Source organism: Pinus tabuliformis, chromosome J (assembly GCF_031772625.1).
Source record: "Pinus tabuliformis cultivar Carrire ecotype Pingquan chromosome J, CPIR1, whole genome shotgun sequence".
Classification (NCBI taxonomy): domain Eukaryota; kingdom Viridiplantae; phylum Streptophyta; class Pinopsida; order Pinales; family Pinaceae; genus Pinus; species Pinus tabuliformis.
In genome coordinates, this window is record NC_142295.1 from 611598848 (window position 1) to 611620905 (window position 22058).

Here is a 22058-nt window from a genome sequence, read left to right on the forward strand (position 1 = left end):
TGGGTGACTTTAGCTCGATTGGATACTTTGATTTAGACTTCGATGGAGACAAAGAAATTGGGGTATCTACTTCCAGTTATGATATGAGTCTTGGATTAGGAGCTGTCTCCTGGAGATCACGTAAACAATCAGTTCCAACAGATTCCACAACAGAGGCAGAATATGTGGCAGCAGCTGAAGCAACAAAAGAAATTGTGTGCCTCGGGAAAATTCTGGAAGATTTGCAAGTAAAACAAGTACATTCAACTTCACTCATGATTGACAACACCTCTACAATAAATTTTCCCAAGAACCCAAAGTTCCATGATCGAACAAAGCATATCAATACAAAATACCATCTGATTCAACATCATGTTGAGGCCAAGACAATCCATTTACGCCATTGTTCCACTAATGAGAAAACTGCAAACATCTTCACAAAAGCGCTTGGAAGAGAAAATATTGAAAGATTAAGAACGATGCTTGGACTCACCAACATCCCTTCAGATTAAGGGGGGGAATGTTGACACCTAATCATGGGGGTTGGGTGAACACTTGTAAAATAATGTAAATAGTAAATAACGGAAAATGAAGAGTCATCGAGAGGTGAAACCCAAGAGTCACTCCCTCATGTATATAACAAGGAGTAATCTTAATGAATAAACATAGTTGATTTGAGGAGTTACCTCTTGGCCTGGAATGTGAAATAATTCATGGGATTGGAAAGTTACTACAGGAGGTTCATTGAGAACTTCTCACGCTTTGCATATCCTATAATATCCTTGCAAAGGAAAGGTAAGAAGTTCGAATGGACATAAGAATGTGTATCTAGTTTCGAGCAGCTGAAGCATTTGTTAACCAATGCTCTAGTCTTTAAGGTTGCAGATCCGGATAAAGAGTTTGTAGTGTGTACAGATGCATGTAAAAGCGGACTTGGTGGGGTCCTTATACATAAGGGACAGGTGGTGTGCTATGAGTCCAGGAAGTTGAATGAGCACAAGCATAACTATGTGACTCATGATCTTGAGTTGGCAGTTATTATTCACGCCTTGAAGATGTGGAGGCATTATCTTCTTAGTACAATATTTGTATTAATGAGCGACCACAGTGCGTTGAGATACTTGTTTAACCAATTGAATCTAAATGCCAGGCAAGATAGATGGTTGGCTACCCTTAGTGAGTTTGACTTCGAGATCAGATACATTATGGGGAAGGAGAACCTGGTTGCAGATGCTCTTAGCAGGAAGGTACAGGTGAATCATATAGCAGCTATGAGCTCTTACAAGATAGAGTTATAGGATAGGATCTTGCAGGCAGGACAACGGGATGATGGGTATATGGAGATTATGCACAAGTTGCAGTAGAGTACAGGTACAGGTACATGTACATGTACAAGTACAGGTGATCAAGATGCAGACTATCGTCTCACGATAGATGGTTTGGTGAGATTTAGGGACAAGATCTATGTGCCAAATTGCAATGAGAACGAGAAGCTTATCTTGAGGGAGTTTCACGTGAAGCCATAATCAGGTCACCCAAGATATTAGAAAACATTGACGGCAGTAAATAAATTCTACTATTGATCGAATCTGAAGAAGGAAGTGGTAGAGTTTGTGGCTAGATGTTTGGATTGTTAGCAGGTAAAGGCAGAATGTAAGCATCAAGGTGGTCTGCTACAACCTATTCCGATTTTGGAATGGAAATGGGAGGTCATTTCCATGGATTTCATTACAAGTCTTCTGAGGACAGTGAGACAGCATGATTCTATTATGGTCGTGGTCGACAAGTTGGACAACGTAGCTCACTTCATTTCAGTAAATACTACATATTCAGCCAGTGAGGTGGCACATGTTTTCATCAGGGAGATCGTTAGATTACATGGTATTCCAAAGAAGATTGTGTCGGACAAGCATGTGAAGTTCACTTCCAAGTTTTTGAAAGAACCATTTGCAGGTTTGGGTAAAGAGTTAGCCTTTAGTACAGCCTATCAACCGCAAACAGATGGAAAGACAGAGAGGGTCAACAGGATCTTGGAGGATATTCTAAGGATGTACGTGATGCACCAGAAAGGAAGATGGGAGGAGTATCTTCCATTGGTTGAGTTTTCATATGACAATGGTTATTAGGAATCATTAAGTATGAGTCCTTTCGAGGAACTGTATGGGCGGAGTTGTAATACTCCCATCAGTGGGAGTGATCCAGTGAACAGGATACTTATTGGACCGAATATGTTGGCAGACATGGAACAGGAAATGCAGGTTATAAATAAGAATATAAAGGAACCATAGGATAGAAATAAGAGTTATGCATACCAACACAAGGCATTCAAGTAGTTTCAGGTTGGGGAGGATGTTTATTTGCACATCAAACCCAAGAAGAGCTCTTAGAGGATTGGATCATGTTCCAAGTTGCACCACGGTATTGCGGGCCTTTTGAGATCCTTGAGAGAATTGGACCAGTGGCCTATCGACTTGCACTGCCTCCAACAATGAATATCCATGACGTTTTCCATGTTTCATTGCTTAATAGGTATATAAAAGATGTTGATCATGTTATTGATTGGTCTGTATTGCAAGTGGACCAAGAAGGAGAATTCCATCCAGAGCCTTTGTGCATATTGTAGCGGAAGCATCTCATGCTTAGGAACAGAGCCATAGAGCAAGTTAAAGTGCAGTGGAAGGACTTTGGGCCCGAAGAAGCTACATGGGAGATGGTGAATCAAATGTGGGCCATGTATGCTTCTTTGTTTCCAGTGGATGCAAGGAAGTTTTGGTATGATGTTTGGTATATGTTTGGCATATGGTTTTTTTATGTTTTGGTATATGTACATACGTATATGGATGTAAATACTACCATGAGCTAAGTTATAAAGCTCCAATAAGCGGTATGGTTGTTATCTTGTCAAGTTGTCATGATGTTTTTCTTTGAGCATGTCATTCATTGTAAATACTGCAATGAGCTAAGTTATAAATATCCATGGGTAGTGTGTTTGTTTTTCAGTGTTTTTCCTAAGGTCTTGATGTGGTTTAACACCAAGGACGATGTTCCCAAGGGGGAGGGGTTTGTAACATCCCCTAGTTAAAATATCATGTAATAAAAGTTAATAAAGGAAAAATAAGACCACGGAGAAGGGACACTTATTCCAAGATTAATGTTGGGAAAATATATCCTAGTGGGCATCACTAGATGCGTTTATGGCTAAGAGAAATTGGAAAAGGCAATGGATAAGGCATTAAAAAGGCAAAAAAGGTATTTTTGGCACATTTATTTATGAAAATAAATGAAAATAGGAGAAAAGGAAGTTGAAAGGTCACAGGTTTCGGAGGAAAATAATGGAAAATGAAGAAAATAGAGACCTAATTGATAAAAGGCTTCTGAGGATCAACTTGTAACATTTTTCTCAGTTCAGTTTTGGAACTCCCTCATTATTCTCACTCTCTCTCACAATCTTGAAAATAGGAGAAAAGGAAGTTGAAAGGTGGCATGTTGCATGTGGGGAGGAAAATGAAGAAAATAGAGGCCTAATTGATAATAAAAAAAAGGCTTTTGAGGATCAGTTTCTAACCTTTTCTCAATAGAGTTTTGGAGCTCTCTCATTATTCTCACTCTCTCTCATAGTCTTGGACACTTAGAGTTTTCTTGGAGCATTTTATCTTTGGAGAAAGGAAGGGAAAAGCAAGCAAAGGAAGGACAAGGAAAGAAAAGATCAAGCAAGGAAGAGCATGATCAAGCAACTTTAGCAAGAATTCTTTCAGGTAACATATTTCATGTGTGATTTCCTAAATGATTTTGACATGCATGGCTTTGCATGTTGGTATATGGTTATCTTGTTGTCGGTGGTATGGTTTCACTAGGTTATGACAGTGGTTTTCAGCCTAGTCTTGCCTTTCTCTAGATAGCCATGGTGTGATGGGATGGTTTCTCAGTTTTGATCTTTGGAATTGTCGAATGATTTCGGGATCAGGGTGGAGGTGGTCTCAAGAAAATTCCCAAAGGCCTAGGAATCCCTTAACCAATTTTGGTGGGATACACGATAAAGCCTGAAGGTGGAGTCTTGATTTAGGGCCTAGTGATCAAGTGTGGATTGCGGTAAATCCTGAGACTGGTGTCTCAGTTTAGGTCCTAGAGATCCAGTGTGTATTATGGTAAATCCTGAGAGACAAGGAGATGGAAAATTCCTCAAGGATAGTGATGGTGTCTAGAGGCATTCCTAGCTCGATTTGGTTTTGTGATCTCGGTGTCAGTTTTGGTGAGATCGCGATTTGGTAAGGGTGGAGGTGATTTAACCTCTGGATTCCCTTGGTTGTTTTTGGATTGGTTTATCCATGAAATACCATATACATGCTTGGAATATGGCACAGGGGTGACTGGATGAAAGAAATATTTGGTTCAGCCATGTCTACGGTGGGGTGGTATGTGGAAGTACCGAACCCGGTCAACTTTGCCTATGTTCAATGAAATATAAGTTCTCTTGCTTTTGTACTTGTTAATATGTGGCTTTAATGGATGTTATTTCCTTGTTATTTGCATGGTTTAATGTTGGTTATATGATTGGTTATTGTCATTTTTTTCATGTATTTACTTGTAACTGAAAGGATAATGATTGCAAGACCTAATTAATATCAAAACAGTTATCCTTCTTGTCGAGTCTCATATGAGTTATCATTCATTTATGCTTTGTCTTGTATTCTTTTCTTGTAGATTGCATTGATGTTAAGTGTTAGACTGAATGTTAGTCCTGGTTGGGGAGGGTCATGCCTAGACCTAGAGTCAGTTTTGATTCGTAAGTCTTGTCATTTTGTAATTTATGAATTCCGAAAGTATCATTGAGTTCTGGGTAGTGACCTGGGCCCTAGGCCTGAAAAAGTGGCTCAAATACCGAAGATGCAACCACAACACTGGGCAGAAAAGTCCCTGGACGCATGCATACCCATGTTGTGGGAGCGTCTAGAGCCTTTTGGAAGCATCCTTGTCCATATGAAGGAAGCGTCTGGGGGTTTAATGGTCTCAAAACTCAGTGGGACCTAGGGGCTGGTTACATGAGTGCTTGGGATGGTTCCTAGGAGTCATGTTGAAGTGGAAGGTTTGTGTGGTGTGTTTCTGTCGGTTCCACTTCCTTAAGGTGACTTAGGAGGTCAAATCATATCATAGTAACTTTTCGTCACGTGTTTAACCCATTTGGTCGGTTACTTGGGTAGATGTGGGAGGGGGGCATTACAATGAACATCAATTTATCCTTTTGTACTACTACCTTTCCACCCCAAGATGATATAGACATATTGACTTCATCATCTTCGAAGGATTACCAAATCCAACCACTCGCTCCAACTATTACCTAAATTGAGTTCAAAACAAACAATTGTAGATGCACTTGCCTCAACTAACATTTTTCCAGGTAGAAAAACCATATACCAACCAGATAACCAATAAGAAAACATCAATATCATGATTACCTCAACCTAATGGCCTTTTGTTAAGTTATCAAATTCTACTTTCCTGTTCTTTTTGAGATCGGCATTCTTATGCATGGTCTATCTCCATACTAAAGTACTTTTCCATACTTTTATCTATTCAGTCATCAATCAAAGATATTTTTTCTTTCTTCAACCAATCATCTTATTCCTCTTTCTTTGGATCTAACTGCTTCTCATTTTGAATATATGGGACTTCATTCATGTTGCAATTGCACTTACAAAATTCTAGGAAGCTTGCTTCCATACTCTGTGAGTATGGTATACTCATGTTATGTGATCATGATTCTTCTTCTATATATTGAAGAATCTCCTCATAACTTTGTTCCTGTAGAGGATCTTTGTGATCCTTTCTTTCCATGACATGATTTCAAAGTGTTGCTCCATGAATAGGTTCCAATCCTTCTTCTATGGAGTTGTCTTTTTCATCTCTTTCTCTTTCTTCAAGAGTCCATATCTGATGTTGATCAATGAACTCTCCAATTCCGGCTTCTTTACTTGTTTCAGCGATTTTCTCCCTATGAAGTCATCATTCCTTTTACATGTGTTATCTTCTTATTGCAACAATGTTCTGCTTCATCTTTCAATCATCAATGTGTTCTGGAATAAACTCATCAATTGGAAGAATCTGAGTCATAGCCATTATCAATGAGTCAGAAATTGATACACCACGTGGATGAAAATCACTGAATTTGATGTAATTGAGCCACAACAAGTATATTTATACAGTGTGAGGTTCTGATATGTATGTCCAGCTACGATAGAGTCCACATAATCGTATTTTTTAGCGTTTCCAACAGTGTGTGATCTCCAAGCCACCTACGCTCTCATACCAGGTTGGAAATACCATGTTGGAAATCCGGAGGTTTTTCATCTTGTTATTAGATTTCCATTACACGATAATTACTTGTGAGATTATTAGCATTTCTATTATTATGTTTTTTTTCATCATCAAGCAATTACCATAAAACATAAAGATCACATAGGAAAATAGAACTTAAGATATAGGCTCCGAACTAGGGCAAAACCCCTCCAAGGGAAAACTTAGAAAATTCTCTTATTATAAAATCAGATCAGATCAAATGAGATATCCAAGAGCCATAGCCACAGAAATTTCCACCTCTAGATGCCAACTCAAATCTTACTTCCTTCCAACATATTCATCAGCAAGAGACCAGCACCAAGAGACAAACCAAGGCAAATCTTCCACAAGTTCTAGCATTAGAAAATATCCTATTTTCATATTTCTGCTCTCCACATCTTCTCTACCATATTTCAGACCAAAAACATCCAAATGTGTGTCCAAATGAGCTCCATTTTCCCTCTATTTATATAGTTTGGAAGGGTGTGAATAGACATGTCCTTTGGTGCAAGGTCTACTTGAAATGTAGGCAAACTTGGCATCTAAAGGGTTTTTGTCCCAAAATTACATAATTAAAAATTATTTTTCTTTTTCTTTTACATTTGGTCCAAATAGGGCTTTAACTCAAAAACCTAAAAACATAAAGAACATACTTGTCTAGAAAAATAATAATAATTTTATTTCTTTTCTTCTTTTTTTCTTTTCACATAAAATACATAATGATACAAACTATAAAGACCAAAACTAGTTATATTCTCCAACAAACACAGTTTTAAAATGAGTAAAAGATATATATGTATTATATACATGTATATAAATAATTTAACATATTTCCTTAAAAAGGAGAAAGAATGTTAAATCAAGACATGGTATGTTATGAATAGATTGTATTGACAACAAACGTGTAGTTCTGATATCATCAAGAATAACACTCCCTTTTGAACCAAATGTGTAATAGGTAAATATATTTAACCTTTGAAATTCTACAAAGGTGTAATTTTGATATCATCGAGAATAACACTCGCTTTTGAACCAAATGTGTAATAGTTAAATGTATTTAACCTTTAAAATTCTACCCTATAGAAGACAGTGTTGAGAAATAAATTCATAGTTTCCTCATAAATTAAGAGGTATGGATGTAATTTCCTTAGTAAAATAATTCAATCTTACACGACACTTGCACTTTTAAATCTTGAATTGGAGAATGCAACGAGGAAGACAGTTGGAAATAATTACATCATCTAAGAAGGAATATCCTTAAATTTTGGGATTGTAAATTAGTGATACAAGTTTTTTTACACTAAAAAAAATTAGGAATATTAACAAGAATGGAAGTATAGATCAGATATTATCAGGATCATTTTTTTTATAAAATACTTAATAATATTAATAAGAATTGTAGTTATATAAGCAAAATCCCAATTACTTTTTATCTATTTTTATAACAGTATATTTATTTAAATATATAATAAAAGATGTGTTTAAAACAAAATATTAGATTTTTACACGTAGTTTTTTAGTGTGATTTTTTGGAAAGTTTTTAGATTTATTTTCCAATCTAATTTGTCTATAATCTGACAGGTATTCATTTAAATCATAAGTTTGGCAAGAGAACTCTTCACAATCGAAGTTCCATAGGAGTTTTTAGGGTGTTGAATTTATATATATGGTCCAAAAAACAATTTAAATAACACAAATCAAAATTTGACCGCAAAGTTTTCACCAGATTCCAACCAATAATCCATTAAAAACTCAAAAAATAGCATTTGAAAACTACTCGGATATTTTATTTATATAACCATACCAAATTATATTAAAAAAAGCCCTTTCATTATAATGGCATGTACCATGAGATATTAATTTATTAACATTCACCAATAATAAATCAATGCATGACTAAAATAAGGAAAGCGTGTGCCCATGCCCTGTGCACGAGACTCTTCTTCGTGGGCACACATGCATGGGCTTGTCGGCGACGTGTAGATTGACGCATGTCTCTTTGGCTCGACTCAGTTATGGATTTTGACACTCGAATTTTGCATACCTCCTTTCCTTTTTTCTTTTTTTTTTTTTGAAACCTTTCGTATCATTTGATCATCTAATGGGTACCCTTCCTGCTGCAAGAGCAAAGCCACTTCCCATACAATACAGTTCCTTGATGACAGACCGAAACTCGCCCATTATTGACTTTTACCCTACTGATTTTGAGATAGACATGAATGGCAAACGCTTTGCTTGGCAAGGTGTTGCTAAATTGCCATTTATTGATGAAAATTGCCTTCTTGCAGGGACTAAAAAGAGGTTGAAAGAGGTTGAAGGGACTTTAATAAAGGAAGAAACATTGAAAATTAGACTAGTTAGTTCAACAGATATTAAGGGGTGGTCGAAAGATATTAAGTGTAACACCGGAGTTAAACAAGGCTGCCCCCTGTCCCCTACCCTATTTGGCATTTACATCGATAAGCTTGAAGGCTATTTAGAGGAAGCAGGATGTGATGGCACGATCTTAGCTGGGATAGTCATCATCCTTTTTCTCTATGCTGATGATATTGTTCTTTTGGAAAGGTGCCCATCTGATCTTGATAAGCAACTCAGGCTTCTTAAGGATTTCTGCTTTACCATGGGTATGACTGTTAACACTGACAAAACAAAAGTTATGATTATCAAATCCAAGAAGGACACTTACGCTAATTTTATGTATGACAATATTAACTTGGAGAAAGTGTATTCTTACAAGTACCTAGGAATTGATATTCATCACAAGCTCAACTGGAACCATAGCATTGAGAAAAGGATTAATGAGGGGTGGAAAGCTTATTTTGGTCTTGAAAATAATTGTAAAACAACAAACCTCGTAATGTGGGATAAAAAGAAGTTCCTCTTTGAAACTTTAGTCACTTCTGTTATCTTATATGGCTGTGAGGTTTGGGGTTGCAGCATCTCCAGAGAATCATGGAGAAAGAGCAAATCCAGAGGCATTTTATAACTTATAACCTGAAAATTAAAAGTAATACACCCTATCCTATTCTCCTTATAGAAGCAGGTATTTCCCCTATTGAGAGCCTAGCTATGATTAAGTTTCTGATGTACAAGCACAAACTCAATAACATAGACGATCATAAACTTCCTAAGCTAGCTTTAAATTCCAACCAAAACCACCTAAGGCTCAATTGGGGGTGGCATAAAGACACAAGGGCCTGGTTAAACTATTGGGAGATCAACGAGAATGATGCATTGAAAAACATAAATAACATTAAAGATATTGTTACTTCTAAGTTCAAAGAAAAAATGTGGTGTGAGAAAGATTTAGCGACTAAAAGAAAATTAAGTTATTATAAGAAGGTCATCAACCCCACCCTAGAAGATCAAAAGTATCTCTCTATTTTAACTAGCTCAATGAAGAAAATTAATATAGCAAAGATTAAAACGAATTCTCATGAGCTCCATAGTGAAACAGGTCGTTGGGCAATTCCTAAAACGCCATGGATGGAAAGGATCTGCCATATATGTGAGAATAGGAACATCGAGGATGAAAGCCACTTCCTCTTAGAGTACCCCTCATACAACCACATTAGATCTCAGTTTCACAATCTTTGTTACAACACTGACCTTCCTAGCCTTTTACAATGTCAAAATTATAGTGAGCTCGGGAGGCTTCTCTCCAAGCTTTTTGAGCATAGGAATAAAATCTTAAATCAAAATAAATAATTTGTTTCTTTAGGTCCGATAGACCAATGTTTGGTCTCAACGGATGTTAACCATCATCATCATCATCATCAACAAGTTGGAGTTAGTTTTACAAATTCGATTTAACCCTTTATGTGCAGGAGCCATACTTTGGCTCCACACACACACATAATATAAGACTGCATAGGTACTACTCAACGCAGGTGTCTCAAAAATGGTTGCAACTCCATGTAAGTGGTGCAAATCTCTTTGCTTGAGCAAAGTACAGTGGTTTCAACTCTAAGATGTAACCATAGTCGCTGCAACTATTCATTGTTTTTGCAATTCAGGGATGCAACTGCAAAGAGTTGCAACTCTGAATCGATGTCATCATTGTTGCAACTCTAAATCGATGTCATCATTGTTGCAACTCTAATGTTGTGATTCTTCTTGCAACTTGTGTTGCCCCTAATATCTTTGTTGCAACTCGTGCTACCCATGCTAGTGTTGCGTTGTTGCAATTTTGGCGACAATGCTACAACTCTACCCATGTTGTGCCAACATGACAATCAATCATCCAACTATCAATTTTGGACCATTCAAGCAGTGAATTATGAGAAAATGCTTGTGCATCAATAAAAGAGCAATTGGATAACCAAGATAAGAGGATGACTTAATGACTACCTGTTGCACCACTGAATTGAGTCATCCATTCCCTGGTTTTTTGCCTTTTTTTAAGAAAATCGATATAACATGATGAACAATCTAATTATTTGATTTATTTAAATAGAAAACATTTTGTATAAAAAATCGATGATCTCCTTGTGTTGGGTAACAAGTAACCAAAGAGAAACTAATAATTAAAAGAGGAGAACAAGTTATTGTGATTTCCATATTTCTTCCAATATAATTTTGTTTTCATAGTTGGGTAACAAGTAACCAAAGAGAAACTGAGAATTAAGAGATGAGAACAAGTTATTGTGCTTTCCATATTTCTTGCAATATAATTTTATTTTCACTTTCGTTAGAGTAGTGGTGTGTTGAGCATTCGCATTTTTTTGTTTTTTTAACCAATGCTTCGTTTAAGGAAATAGGGCCCCCTCTTTAGCCAGGTATTGTTTGTATCCATAGCATAGATATAGTTGTAATTTTTGTTTGTGTTTGTTTCTACATTTATTTTGTTTTTCGTGTTGCTACAACTTTGATAAATTACATTGTTGCAACTTTGAACGGTAATTTATTGTTGCAGCTCAGGGGTTAATGTTATCTTCATTTGCTCACTAAGTGATTTCATGAAAGGTTTACAATATCTCATGAATTAGGGTTTTTGCTGCAACTTTGTTGTAGTATTAAAAATCACTTTATCTCCATAATGATAACTTTGTTTTCCTAAATAGTTTAGATTGGTTATTTTATCAAGCATTTGGTTTATGGTTACATTTTCTTTACAAACAAATGTGAATTAATGGTTTGTGATTGAATGCATTTTATTGCATGTGCAATTGCATATTAGTTACAACAAACAAAATCATTTTAATACTTGAGCAAGTCACCTTTAGATGTTGGTGTGATTTACTTTCCTGCAAGAGTGATTTCTTTCCTGCAATTGAGATTCGTTTGCCGACAACATAGATTAGACATTGTGCCTTTACATTCCCGCTAGTGTGGATTGAATTGAAGATGTGATTTAAATTACCTAGTGACTTATAAAAGCATCTTTGTATCTTAAATTGTCACAATCATTTAGTTACAACTTGAAACGCATACGCAATTGTACTAACATATACGATGCTTGATAGTTCACAAGCTTCCTATGAACTTCGATTTGACAATTAAATGAATAGTCTTTTGGTTCTCTCTAAGCACTTATAAAATCAATTAAAAAATGTGTCAATAACTAAGAATGCACATTCATTGAATTTGGAAAGTAGTGGTCATTGCATGTGTGGATGTATGTCAAATCATTGAAAATTTTGATCTAAATCAAATAGTTAATCACAAGTTTGATATTGACAAATCAACGAACTTGCAAAGAAGTGAAATGCAAAAGTTTGAGCAATGATTATATGTTGTGCAAGTAGCACAAGTGCCAATGGAGCTTTCACAATCTTGTGATAAAGGAGGCGGAATGCTTGAAGATTTAGCAAAAGAAAAACTCCCACCATCTAGTGATACAGGTGGTGGAAGTGTTGAAATGGAAGAACGAGTGGAAATCTTGAAAACATAAAGAAAAATGGAGCCAAAATGCATTGGATGCGTCAAGATTGATTCCAATGATGGAAATACAATATGATTGGATGGGTGTATATAGACCACATTAATATGACAAGATGTAGAGTTAATAAGTGTTAATGAGGCCCTTCACAAAATATTACGCACTTTAGATACTGACTTCATTATTTTTGTAACACCAATAACTCAGTGTGGAAAAAGGAAACTTGCAATAAAAATTAGGGTTTACAAACATGTTACTATAATATTCAATGAGCTCATGTGAAAAAGAGAACATGTAATTGAAATCAGGGTTTACACCCATGGTACTAAAATATTCAATGAACCATCAATCTTATTCCATTGACGAGTCTATTCTTGATCAGTGTTTGGTGAGATACTTTAGGTGTTAGAGTTTTTAACCAAAACTCAACAAAACAATTTTTAGTCAAATTGTGTTTTTTTGTTGTTTAAAATCCATTTTGAATACATAAATGGATTCAACACCCTAAAAATCCTCTAGCCCACAAAACCACCAACATTCAAAACAATTAAACTACAGTGATATTTTATGCTACATCAACCATGCTAGTTATACATCTTACAGTTAACATTTTTTTTCCAAATTATGACAATTTGATAATTTCCCTTTCACTGAATTTCAAAGTTGCATTTGTTAACATCTTTAACATGTTTGATCCAAACAAGTTTTCATTTTGACATAACCAAATGTTTTTCATATAAGCATTTAAAGTCGATGTTAAAGTTGGAACATAATAATGATCATATCATAAAATCCTAAAGAACTCAAACTTAGTAATTAAATGATTTATGCCACGTGTCATGAACAAAGTCATGAGTGGTTGTATAAGATTTTGATATTAAATTTTTGTCTCCATTATATGTATTGGCATTCACATATTATTTTACATTAAACAAGCATATTGCGAAAATTCTTTAAAAATGCAACAATTAGAATGGTTTCTCCTAATTGATTAATAGTTTATTAATTTTTTATTAATATTGAATTAATTACATTGCAATTTATTCACCAAATAAAATAAACGTTGGGGAAATAAAAATGTTGGAAACCTAGAAATGCTAGCATGCATATAGATATTTTGACACCGTTATTTTTGAACAAAAGTTTTTAGAAAATGGAAAATCGAAATGAGGGTTTATTATTATGCAGCAGTGAATTTTTTAGTACAATCTTTGGATGCCCAACTGATTATTCGATCAACAAGAATCTGACAAAAATATTCAGAAATTCTCTCACTTCACAAACAAACCTTAACCTCAGTGTCCCTCTGAAAATTGGTGTCCAACCTAGCACAAGCACTTTTTGTGCTGCGTCTGATCGATCTATGTCGCTATGTTAGGAAAACCCACACGATCCTTGTCTTTTTACTAAAAAAACTCGCGCGACCCTTATCTACGACTCGTCAGAATAATCTGCGTGACCCTTGTGGTTGTATTGGGCTAGCTTCACCATGGAATATTTCTGCCACATGTTGTTGCCTCTTCGAAACTGGAAATCTTCCTCCTGATCACTATCTCTGCCCCTCTGACACTTGCTACTCAATCTCTCCTACTAATCACCTGTACTAAGAATTGAACTGTTTAGATCATAGAGTATCTACACTAGTGTGTTTCTCCATCTACCCATCGACCTATTTTTATAATCTCCAATTGGGACTCCAACAACCAAGATTAAAACTTAATTGATAGTTGAGATCGTCTCCAAGTCGATCTGTGTGAGTTTCTAGAGAATTCTCATTTTTCTCAATTAATTGTTATAAGTAATCGATTTCCCTAAGTTGGACTTAGGCATTTTTAATTATCGATCAATTAATTTAATTAAGTTATCTCTAGGTAGAATTTCCATAAACGATTTATGAATTTTAAAGAACTCTTGTATTTTAGCCTCTCCACAAAGTCTCGAGACTATAACACCATCAAATGCTACAAAAATTAACACTCCATAGCAAGGAAGGTGTTCCCTCTCTAGTGTTGCACATTCTGCAACAACACCCTATTTCTGCATAAAACTCCCATACACACTACTGATGTCTGACAATTGTAGCTGTCTTCCACTGTCCACCAACCACTGCGCTAACTCTTATTCATTTGTCACTGACTGTAGCTTAACCATGTTGCAGATGTGTTGTTGTTGGCATTGCATTGTGCATCTTGTATTGTTGCCAACTCTAAATCTACATTGCAACCCAACTAATACTCCCTTTCAACTGTTGTTGTTGCTACTACAACTACGGCAACTGAGAAGCTTCCAAAATACTGAATCAATTGTGTCTTTGTGCTGCCATTGTCTCCTGAGTCTTTGACTACTACTAGCCTATGCACTGTCTACTAGGAAATCTACGTTGTTGTTGACTCTGATACTGAGACTCTTGCTCTACTATCAACATTGTTATGTGCTCCTCAACATGTGACTACAACTATTCTACAACTGCCACTCTGGAATCTGACAACTGATATTGATCCTTCTGCTACTGAATATTGTGGGCCTCTCAAGGAAGGGTAATGATTCATGAGGAAACACCATCCAATGCTCACCTCAGTGGACCCTACCCAAACTCTACTCAACTCTGGGACTAAAATTCCATATCGCCCCACCTCTATCCTGGATTATAGTTGATACATTGTGAATTTTGATCTACTCATATTTCCATTGTTACTGTTATGATGTTGCTTTTGCACTGCTACTGCAACCACTGCAATAATGAGTTTGATCTCCCTAGATCCTGAAGTACTAGCTTCTATAAGGTTGATCCCTCTGAAACTAGACTCCCTCTGAGTCTCAATCTCCCTATGGGAAATCTATATACTCACTCCTGGCAGTTCGAACTGTCCTCTCATATTGGAAATTGGACTGCATGGCTCTGTGCAAGAAATCATCTGGCTAGAGCTGCTCCTGTTGCCTACCATTGGGCAATTTGCACTACATGTGTCACTACATCTAGGTCTGCAACTATCTCACATACACTGACTACAACTAGATATGCAACTGTAATTTGAATCACTCGCTGCATTTATAGACGCTAAACCTGCTACTATGATACTATGGGGCCCCATAACAAAGGGATGGTCCTACTGCAACAATTGGAACTAATCTAACTGATCTCCTTATTGCAATTGTTTTGGACCTGTTGAACGCTCAAAATGTCGTTGCCTCAACGTCGGGGATAACCACCTGGTCGGAAACTTAAAAACCGTTCATTTTCTGTTTGGAATAGTGGCTCTCACTGGGGATAATGGGACCAATTTCCTTTTAAAAATATATATAGTCGAATGTGAGGTATAAAGAAAGTGAAATAGATATGATGAATATAAATGAAAGAAGTATATATATATATTCTGGGACTTAACTTGTCTTTATATGTGCGATTTGAAAGATTCTCTAATATGCAAGATAATATAGATCATCTAACAATTCAAGAAGTAAATACAAGTAAGATAATTAATTTGATTAAATAGTTAATCAAAATAATTGTTAACGCATATCACATAAAATATTTCGTTGTTTTCTACATACATTCAAAGATAACAATTCCATTTAATCAAATTAATTGTTAACGCATATCGCATAAAATATTTCGTTGTTTTCTACATACATTCAAAGATAACAATTCCACACTTTCAAAAGTGATTAAGTGTTTAATTGCATTCAAAGCTCATGTATAGAAAAACAGTTCAGAAAATATGATTATTAATCATATATAAACACAACTATAACATAAAGATAGAAGTACCCGATATATAAGTGCTTTGCTCATGAGAATAACAGTGTTGGTTCAGCGTTTCCATTAAGATGATTGAAAAAAGTATAGTAATGCAACTTTCTTAAGTCTTCTTTACAAAAATTCAGAACCTCTTTTCTAAAAGACATGAAAGGGTATTTATAAATTAGAAATCGAACTATAAAAATAGAAAATACATGAAATGTTGAGGAGGTTTAAACAAACCATCCTCAAAATAAAACCAAAAGGACAAAAATAGAGTTTGTTTCAACAATTCATCAAGAATGAGAGGTTGGTTGCCCTCCCATTTGTTGCCTTAGTTCATAGATATCCACGATGGGCTTTAATTCAAGAGAACAATGTAAACTTTGAAACGGAAATTGATACTGTTCCCCGTTCCGTAGAGATAGCAAAAAAGTGACCTGATTTTGAAAAGGGGTGATACAGAACACACGTTTTTTTATAGCATAGTTTTTGGCACTTTAATTTTTTTCATGTACATTGTGTTTTAGAATGGTAGTGATTTTCATGCTGATTTAAAAAAGTGGTAATTCTGCATCAGACTCTTTTTTTAAAAGACCTGTTTTTTAACTTTAAATTTTCTAATGTATGAAATGTAAATAATTATTTTGTAAATTTAATAATTTTTGAAGTGATAGTTTTTTTCATATTTTCTTGTTTTTATTTTAATTTCAAATTTTTGTAGTGAGGTTTTTATTGTTTTGCATTTTTAAATTAGAAGGTCGATATTTTGAATTTTCAATATTCTACATATTTATACATTTTTAATTAATTTTTCAATGCATATGAAATAATAAATTCTAAAAAACAATATTTTTTAACAATGGACATAAAAATAACCATTTCTAACATAAATATAACTAATAAACTACACGTTTTGATAATTTTTTGCTAGAATTGACATGTCAAAATCACAATTTTTATATGAAAATTTTAACTAAAAATGGTTAAATAATAGTTTTCTTATGAATTTCATGTCAAAAAAATAATAATAATCACTTTTTTACAAAAAATAATAATTAACTTAAAAATTAATGCGAAAATCACATATTACAAATATTGAACGCATGTTCCATAATCGGAATCGAATAACCACCGCCCGACTGCCCATGGGGGTGGCTATCCAATTCCGAGAATCGGATAGCCACCGCCCAGCCACCCGTGGAGGTGGTCGGGCGATGGCTATTCGATTCCGAGAATCAGATAGCCACCGCCCAGCGACCCGTAGGGGTGGTCGGGCGATGGCTATCCGATTCAGAAAATCGGATAGCCACCGCCCAGCAACCCGTGGGGGTGGTCGGGCAATGGCTATCCGATTCCGAGAATCGAATAGCCGGTGGTTGGGCAGTGGCTATCTGATTCTGAAAATCAGATAGCCACCCCCATGGGCAACCGGGCAATGGCTATTCGATTCCGAGAATTGGATAGCCACCCCCATGGGCATCCGGGCGATGGCTATCCGATTTCCGAGAATCGGACAGCCACCCCCACGGGCGGTCGAGCGATGGCTATTCGATTCCGAGAATCAGATAACCACCCCCACCATCGGCAAGGCGTAGCTATCTGATTCTCTGAATCAGATAACCACTCCCTAACCGCCCTTGAGGTAGATATCCGATTTTGAGAATCAAAGAACCACCATCCGGCCACCCCCACAGGGCGCTGAGTAGTGGTTATCCGATTCTGAGAATCGGATAGCCACCGCCCAATCGCTCGTGGGGGTGGCTGGGAATCGAATAGCCATCGCCCGACCGCCCGTGGAGCTGGTGGCCAATAAAATTGTTTTTTTAAAATAAAAAATAAATTTTATTAAATATGTTTATTGTATATATATATATATATATATATATATATATATTAAATGTTTTTTTTTTAATTTTATATATATTTGTAAAATATATTTATTTTAAATGTTATTTTAAAAAATATCAAAATATATTTAGCTTTTTTTAATATTTTTTTGAAAATGATGTTTAATGTGAAAATATATATATTTTTTTAAATTTTAATTATTTTTCGGGTTTTTATTTTATTTTTAATTTCAACATATTTTTGTTTTTTAGGGTTTTTAGAAAATGTTTTTAATCTTAATTTTTTTATAGTTTTTAATTTTTTTCTTTTCTTTTTGTTATTTTTCTATTTTTTTTAATCTAGTTTGTTTTTAATTTTATTTTATTTTTTAGTTTTTCTTAATGTTTTTTTTTTAATTTCCTATTTTTACTTATTTTTATAGTTTAATTTATTTTATTTTATTTTTTTCTAAATTTTTTATGGTTTACCACATTATAAAAAAAAAGAGGTTATTTTTTTGAAAATATGTTTTTCTTATTATTTATTTCTTTAAATTTTTTTAATTTTTTAATTCTTATATTTTATAGGTTAATTTTGTGTTTTTTTAATACATTTTTATAATTGATTTTTTATAATTTTATGTTTTGTCTTTAATATATATTTTTATTTACATTTTCGTATTTTTTTTTTCTGTGTTTTTTCATTGTTTTTATTTTTAATTTTATGTTTTCATTACTTTTTTGAAATTGTAATGTTTCGAAGTCCTAACAAAATCTTTTACACCATTATTTCAAAATGTTGAAAATTTACTTAAAAAAAAAAAAAAAGGTGTTATTCAAGCATCAACACTTTTCGTTTTGAGGGTGTTTTTTGCACAATTTTTGCACATAAAAATTCGGTTTTACTGGCATTTTTTTAAATGTTGAAAATTAACCCTAAAAAAAATATATAAATAAATAAAAATAAAAAAATCCATCGTTTTATTATTAGCACTTTCCATTTTCACGCTGGTTTTTGCACAAAAAATTCGTTTTCACTGCCATTTTTAAAACATGTTCAAAATTGACCCTAAAAAAATACCATCATTCTAGTATACACACTTTTTATTTTTAGCACTGTTTTTCATTTTTTCCGGGGTTTTTTGGGCAGAGTTCTCGTTTTAAGTTTATAGTTCCCGTTTCAAATTTTACATTGTTAGAGGATGAGTTGGCTTTAGATGCATTTGACCTGCATACACACCATCGGAGATCATTGGGAGCATATGGGAAGTGGTATTGGCTGGGAACCGTAACATCAGCGATTGGTTATGCAGTTTGACCAAGTATTGCCAACAATGTTCAAAATTTAGCTTAGATAACTTTATAATGTTATCCTCCTTCGCCTTGGACCAATCCTACCAATGTTTCATCAATGTCTTGACATCGGGAAAAGCATCAATTGGGCGTTCTTGAATTACATTGACATTAAAAATATTCTCACAAATAATTTCGGTAAGCTTGCTTGCGACGTTCCTCGCACTAAAAATGGCTCCTTTAGCTTGCTTTAGTTTCATATCCCAATGCCTAAAAAGGATTTCCTTTTGTGAATCCTGAATCCTTGGAGGATTCGCTGCTCTTCCATCTGCGTTGTCTTTCCATGTAATTGGAATTGTTGTAACTGATCATTTTTGCTTTTGGTGTCAGCTTCATGTTGAAGCTTCCTCTCATCAATGCTTTTCTGTAATTGGGTTACATGTTCTTGTCATCCTTCATTAATACTATGTTTTGCATTTAGTAATGCGTGTTCCAACTGTAGGATCCTGTCATCCTTTTCTTTGATCAGTTGTTGTACTTTTGAGGCCTTATCAATAGTGGTTGTAGCATATGCTCCTACAAACTGTGATAGCCTAGTTAGATCATCAAAAGGATTTGTTTGTGGATCCTTCCACACAACATCCAATGGTATATGTCCAGGAACTAGTGCCTGGGATTGCTCAGTTCTCTTTCTCTTCCTCTGCCTGCACATGACAGACCTGTGTTTCGAACTGTAAAATACATCGAGGGAAGGTATTTCTTCAACTCTAAGCACAACTTCAGACGTAGGGTGAACCGAAATGACTTCCAAGTCATCAGTGTTGACAGCTTTATCTGAAGACCCAATAGTGAGCAGGATCTTCTGATGCAGCAAAACTGCAACTTTACATAATTCTGGAATGTAAAACAATTAAAACCTCTGTTTACCAAACTATTTGTCCCCGATCTCTTGCGTGGAACCCAAACAAATTAAAATCCAGTTCAAACCTTATCGCGTCCGAAATTTATGCTAACCAGCACGCATCTTCTGGAGCGATATCTGTCGGATCTCGTCCCTTCATAATGAACGACTATGATCGATCCAGAATTCAACTGGATTAAATCACAATCCATAAAATATCGCGTCTGAATGCTAGATTAAACTGTGTGCATCTTCCGACATGATTCTCGTCAAATCACTTCAGCGGTCACAATCAATTTATCAATTAACTCGATTTATAATGTTATCTGATCTGTTTCTTGTGTTAAAGTGCGTGCACATTCACCAACGAACACCATCGATCTTCTTCCAAATAGATCATCATTGATCCACCCTGTGATCAATGATGATTTATCAGTTCATTCAATCTTTGTCCGCTTTCAATCAACGATCAACAAATTAAAGCCTTGGTTCAAGCGCTCCTCAAACGCCAGACTCCACAAAAGGTTTAAATTCACACAATTTCTTGTATTTAACAGAAAATTCAACATACAATTTAAAGAATCAACGAAACCAAATCACATAATAAAAGATCACGCAGAAACAAGTTTTGAACACAAAACTCCTTTCATTCATAACAGTATATATATATATATATATATATATATATTCAAAAAGTTTCATGCTTTGATCTATTCTCTCCACTACTTAGCTCTCTCTAACACTTGTTTTTCACTCTCCTCGCAGGCTTACATTTATAGATTAATTACATAATTATGGATTATACTAAATCCATGATTTTTCTCATAATTCACTCAACTAATTCCTATTCGAGGATCTCGTAATCTCTAAGATCTCTACGAGATCTATACATATCAATTATCCATGATATTCTCACATAGTTGAGAATATTTCACAACTGAAAGCCTCACACAGAGATTTCTCACTCAATCTATACAAGATTCTTAAAAATAATTAAAAATATCACCCTCTAAATCAACCAAATGAACAATAATATTCTTAGCAAGATGCTCTTGCATCAAACTCCCGAAGTAGAAAAAAATCATAGACTCGTGTCTATGAGATTTATCACTTTTCTGTAGTAATGTGACAGCTACAAGTCTCAATGACTTGCTACCTGCAGGATTCCAAACTTTGTTTTGCTCATGGTCCTTCAAAGGAATAACTTCATCATGTAGTGTGGCATTAAATTCGCAGAATAATATCTTCAAAGAATTATTAAACTTGAATACCCATTTTCCTAGTTTCCAAATTTTGAACGAGTCTCGAACTGGTTCACCATCTGCACCTATAGCTTTCCCAGGTAACTTTGTCATGCTGAGATTAGTAAGAACAAAATGTGAAAATTCACCATCATCATCACTCGAACTGTCAACCAAATTCTGTATATTTGTAAAGCAATTTTCTCCACCATGCTCTAGGAGTAATTCCTCTTTGTTAATCACACCAACACAGTGGATGTTCTCTATGGTGTCATTTCCTCCTTTTGTTACAGTTTCTCTGGTCTCAACTTCTTTGGCTTTTGTCACTTTAGCTACTGTTTCCTTCTCTAATTGAGCTACAAACTCAATTTCATGGAATGAAAAACAATCATCCCAATTTTCTTCAAGTTCACAAAAAACTTCTTGATCATAACAATGGTCATTAGTTGTCTTTATAGCAACAAATTCCTTATTTAGTACCATACCTATATTCACAGACAAACTATCAGTTTTAAAAATACCAGACCTTTCGGTCTCTTTTGATGCTTCAAGCACCAAATTCCCACCATGGGATTTTTGGGTTTCAACGAATCATTTTTGTTGTGACTCAATTCCTATGAGTCTCTCCTTCTCCAACAAAGAAATATGTATTTGTTCAAGTTTGTTCATCAACATAGCATTCCATTTCTATTGTAATAGATTCAACTTGACCCGTTTCCTTATTCTCCATCCATGTCTTCAATCTTTATTCTCTTTCTCTTGAAACCATTCCTGTAGTATATTCAACTCTGCGCTCATCACTGCAATACTTATCCTATGCTCTTCATGACTTATCAGACATTTATTTGAACCTTTCCTAAGT